This window comes from Poecilia reticulata, unplaced genomic scaffold (genome assembly GCF_000633615.1).
Source record: "Poecilia reticulata strain Guanapo unplaced genomic scaffold, Guppy_female_1.0+MT scaffold_420, whole genome shotgun sequence".
In the NCBI taxonomy this organism is placed as follows: domain Eukaryota; kingdom Metazoa; phylum Chordata; class Actinopteri; order Cyprinodontiformes; family Poeciliidae; genus Poecilia; species Poecilia reticulata.
Genome location: NW_007615187.1, coordinates 1 through 5,736, shown reverse-complemented (window position 1 = coordinate 5,736; position 5,736 = coordinate 1).

Genomic DNA, 5,736 nt, shown 5'->3' with positions numbered 1-5,736 from the left:
TTTTTATTTTCCTGGAGCTCCTGCCATTTCCCATGGCATCCACCAGATGCCGCCAGGGTTCAGAGCTCCTGGAGAGCTGCAGTGCCAACCCCGTAGACGCACCTGCAGCTTGTTTGGAGGGCGCGGACTGGAGGATACAAGCAGCAGCTGAACTTCTCATCGCCTGAGTGTTTGCTTACCTTGGTAATCAAAGTTCCAGAGAAAAGCCCTCTGCGAATTACTTTGTGTTAATCCCTTGTTGTCTTCCACACCAGGTGAACCTGCTGTCTCCTCGTCGTCCCCGAGTGTGCCGTCTGCCTCGGGATTCTGAGTGAGCTTATATTCCCCACTATTGTGAGTTACCTTCCTCGTGTGTCCTCCCTTGACGCCGTTGGTGTTACCAGCCGGACGCCATTCCCCGGGTGAACGCCTTCCTCCTGTCGTCGGTCCGTCTCCAGTGGATTCCCCTTCGGGACGCCACCGGATTTACCTGCTGTGCCCGAACCCATCTGGAGAATTATTACAACTGGACCAAGTCGGACTCCGCTCGTTCCGCCACATACAAACCTGTCCGCCCTCCAACAAAGCCCTCTCATCCAGCGCTCTGTTTGCAACCACTTGCCTCCACATCAAATAAGATCCAGTCTGTTTACTCCTGGAAAATTTCTCATCCACTCTTGCTAATCCGTTGTGTCTCGTTGACAGTAAGACGATCCGGTCATCGGTTCCAGAACTCATTCCCTTTCCCTTTTCCCCCTGGATTCAATAAACTTATTGTTCATTTATTTGCCTCTCCTGATTGTGTTCTTGCATGTGGGATAGAAAACTTGGAATCAACATGACAGAACAGAACACTCAGGCCAAATTACAACCTCAGCAGACACAATCAGAAGGGCTCTGTCTGCACAACATACTTTAATTTAGTCCCTCGACTCCGTGTTAAGAGAGCTGGGAAACCGCCAAGCGGAAACAAACCGTCAAGTAACAGAACTCTCTAACTTCCTACAGAACTCAGTCCAACAGGTTCCTAGCACTCCACCCTCTCCGTCTGTGGCTCCTGATCCACCAAACCGTTCCATGTTTTCGGAGGTCCGTCCATCTGCACCAGATACATTTTCAGGTGATTTAAGGTTAAAGGTTTCGTTCTCCTGTGTACTAAAATCTTTAACCATTCACCGCCAAGTTTTTCCCATGATGATTCAAAGATATTGTCAAGTTAAAATGGCAAATGGTGTATTTGTGAGTGCATTACCATCTCCACCCAACTGGCATGCGCCTCAGAGGAAATCAAGCGCACCCATCTTTCTCACTCAGGCCTTCAGGAGCCTATAAAGTAACTCCGCACACCTGTGTTCTGAATGACCCCTTCAGACAAGAACTCGGCTTCAAGCTCCTACAGAGATGCCACTGGTAGGAAATGAACATTAAATCATTTAACCTGCATTCAGAGGACCTAGTTGATGAAATGGGTTTATGTTTGGAATGTAGTTTGGTTTGTTCACTGATAACTTAAAGGTAAATTAATATTGTTTGGGAAATGTGTTATTTTGTTCACTATAATCTGTAAGTAATTTTGGTTCATTTGTTTGTAGGTTTTCAACCTGCTTGGTGACCACTCTGTCTACTCTGACCACTCAAATAAAATTATGGTGGTCTTGTATTGTAATTTAAAGACAAAATAAAAGGGAGAAATAAAAAGATGTCACTGAGATGAGTTGTTCCTGCGTCTCTTTGATGGGAGCAAGCCTTTTTCAAGTTTGGGCAGAAGCCAAGGTGGTTTGAAGAGGCCAAAAACTTGACAGATGGAGATCTTGCATGTTATCCCTGTTGACGGGTTGAGCCTTAGAATGGGCCGAAGACTGGTTTTCATCAGCAACTAATTATGGATGTACATTTCCTGAGTTTCTGAAAGAATTGAAACAAGTTTTTTGTCAAGAGACTGAAAAGACTTAAGCCTCCTGAGATCTACATGGACTAAAGCAGGGCCAGAAGAGCGTGTCTGACTTTGCTATTGATTTTAGAATCAAAGCTGCCTCTTCTGGCTGGAATGCCACTGCACTGAAAAGCGCCTTTTTTTCATGGGTTAGATGAACAAATTAAAGACCAACTTGCCCCACCAGATGAACCAGAGTCTCTAGACGAGTTCATTAATTTAACAAAATTGGATAACCGGATCCGCTCCAGAGCAAGTGAGCAATCTCGCTGCACCTTTTCTCCGCAAGCTTCTCAAATCAGTAACCAGTCTTTTCAGCATTCACCTACCTCTTCCTCAGCTCCGGGACCCGAACCGATGCAACTGGGACACACACGCCTAACGCCAGAAGAGCACCAGAGAAGGATGCGTTCTCGGCTCTGCCTTTACTTTGGTGAGCCTGACGATGTTATCGCTAATTGTCCCATTCGATTAAACCCACAGGCCCGGCAGTAAGGATGGGGAGACTGCCGGAGCCACACGCATCCAAATCCCGCTGCTTCATTCCTGTCACCCTGTTTAACGATGACGAACCTTTTCCCCTGTCAGCACTCATTGACTCAGGGTGTGAACAAAATCTCATTAATTCCGAAATAGTTCAGCAACTCGCCATCGAGATTGAACCCTTCCCTCTCTGCGATTCGGCACTGGACAGGAAGAACCTGCCACAAATCACCCACCGTACCAAATCACTACGCCCATTAATCTCAGGTAACCACACCGAAGAGATTACATTTTTTGTTTTCCCCGCAGCCAGTTCCTCCATAGTTCTGGGTTTCAATTGGTTATTCACACACAACCCCATATTAATTGGGTCGAAGCCAAAATTGAGTCCAGGTCCACCAAGTGTCATTCCACCTGCCACTCTGCAATCCCAGTCATGACCTCTCCGACAGAACAGGAAGAGGTTGACCCACCTGACATCTCCTCCGTTCCAAGTGAGTACCACGATTTACTTAGTCTTCAGTAAAGACAAAGCTCTATCTCTACCACCTCACAGACTTTATGACTTCGATATTGACCTCCTGCCTGGTGCTCCATTACCCAACAGCAGACTATACAACATTTCAAGAATCGAACAACAGACAATGGAGGATTACATAAACAAATCTCTCGCTGCTGGCATAATCCGCACGTCGTCTTTCCCATTAGGGGCAGGGTTTTTCTTCGTGGGGAAAAAATGTGGTTCCCTACGGCAATGCATAGACTATAGAGGATTAAACCAGATCACAATAAAAAATAAGTATCCATTACCACTGTTATCTTCAACGTTCGAGCCCGTTCAATACGCTACCATCTTCACCAAGCTAGACCTCAAATGCTTATCACCTTCTCCGCATTAGAGAAAATGAGTGGAAGACTGCATTCAAGACCCCCATGGGGCACTATGAATATCTGGTGATGCCTTTTGGATTGTCTAACACCCCTGTCTTCTTCCAAGCCCTGGTTAATGTCCTCAGAGACTTTATTAACGTTTTTGTGTTCGTCTACCTAGACGACATCCTGATTTACTCCAAGTCCCTCGTTGAACACTGTAGACATGTCCGCTTGGTTCTCCAATGGCTCCTCGAGAACAAGCTGTACGTGAAAGCAGAAAAATGCGAGTTCCACCGTCGGTCAGTAACCTTCCTGGGACACGTTCTTGAGGGCGGACAGGTAAGAGCCTCAGAAGATGAGATAAAAGCAGTACTAGACTGGCCTAAACCAGAGACCCAGAAACAATTGCGTTTCTTGGGATTTGCTAACTTTTATCGAAGATTCATATGCAATTATTGCCAGACTGAATCTCCCTTAATGGCTCTTACCTCCACCAAGAAGGTGTTTGCTCGGACCCCCCAAGATGATGCCACTTTCGCTGAACTTAAGTCCCGGTTTGCACACGCACCCATACTCGTCCAGCCCGATCCCAAGAAACAGTTTGTGGTGGAGGTTGATGCCTCCGATACTGGGGTCGGAGCTGTGCTTTCCCAGATCATGACCATAAGCTTCACCCATGTGCCTTTTTCTCCTGTAGACTCTTCCCACCCAAAAGAAACTACAACGTGGGGGACAGGGAGCTCCTGGCGATAAAGCTAACTCTGGAAGAGTGGTGCCACTGGCTGGAGGAAACTGAACTCCCCATTCTGGTCTAGACTGATCACAAAAACCTGTCATACCTCCAATCCGCTAAGAGATCCAACCCACGCCAGTCACGTTGGTCTCTGTTCTTTTCACGGTTTAATCTATCCATTTCATATCGCCCAGGCTCAAAGAAGGTCAAACCAGATGCTTTTTCCCGAGTCTATTCCTCAGATGACTCCGAGGAAGCTCCAGCTCCCATCCTTCCTCCCAGTTGCACTGTGGGAGTGGTCACCTGGGAGATGGAAGACATCATCCGTCAGGCACAACAAGTCGAACCAACACCAGCATCTTGCCCACCAGGTAAACTGTACGTTCCATCATCTGTCCAATCCAGTTTCCTCCAGTGGATAAATGCCTCCAAGTTCTCTGGTCACCCTGGCATCAGCCGCACCATTGGGTTAATAAACCGAAGGTTTTGGTGGGGATCTATACACAATGACGTAAAGGAGTACGTCTCAACCTGTGCAGTCTGTGTCCAAAATAAGTTGTCAAACCATCCTCCCGCTGGCCTTCTCCAACCACTACCCATACCCAAACGACCCTGGTGTCACATCGCTGTCGACTTCGTTACCGGACTCCCAGTCTCTAAAGGTATGACCACCTTCCACCATTCTAACTATCATTGATCGTTTCTCCAAAGCCTGTCATCTCATCCCACTCTGTAAATTGCCTGCTGCAGCCCAAACTGCCATGCTCTTGATTAAACATGTATTTAAACTTCACGAAATTCCTCAGGAGATCCTCTCAGATCATGGTCCCCAGTTTGTCTCTCAGGTCTGGCGCCAATTCTGCTCTGCTCTAGAGGCCAAGGTGTCTCACCCCTCCGGTTACCACCCACAGACCAACCGACAGACAGAGCGTATGAACCAGGAGCTAGAGGCTACCCTGCGGTGCTTGACCTTCACGAAACCTGAGATATTTGTTATTGTCGAGAAAAGTCGAGATCATCCCATGCTGGAGATTTTTGTTTAATAATGAATAAAGTTACCTTTAAAATTAATTACACAGGTGACATTAAGACCCAACAGCAGAGTCAGACAGTAATAAAATTCATCTGGGTGTTTACTGTTGTGTCCTGCAAACTTTGCTTTAATTCTACCTTTTTCTATTTAATCATAAAAAATCAGTCAGGCAGAAAGTCATGGAACAGGAAGAGCAGGTTTCCTGTTCAGACTATTCCTTATTTCAAAGAATTAAAGGTTTAAAGAATAAAATCTTAACATTTTGAGTAATTGAATGCTATTAATAGCAATAACTTAACCAATATTAATTATTAAGCCAATAATTGATATTGGTTTAACCAGTGGTTGATATTGGTTTGATTATAAGAATATTTACAGTTACTCTTACACTTGTGGAAGTACTTACGGGTGAAACAAGTAACTAACTTGGTATCAAGTAATTAGAATAATGGATTATTCTTGGTTTCTTTTCAGAAATGTCTGTAATAACTCGCATGATGAGAATAAGTTATGGTTATATTATAAAAATGCTAAATCAGAGAAACTAAAAGGTTATAAATGTGATGCACCAAAAGGTGGATAAACCCTTTATAAGGTGGGTGCAAAAGAGGAATCGTTGTTGGATCCTTCAGGCAGCTTGGAGCCAAGACGGAGATGGACAAAGAACTCTGCAGCTGAAGAAGAGCCGGGGCCACAGAGCCG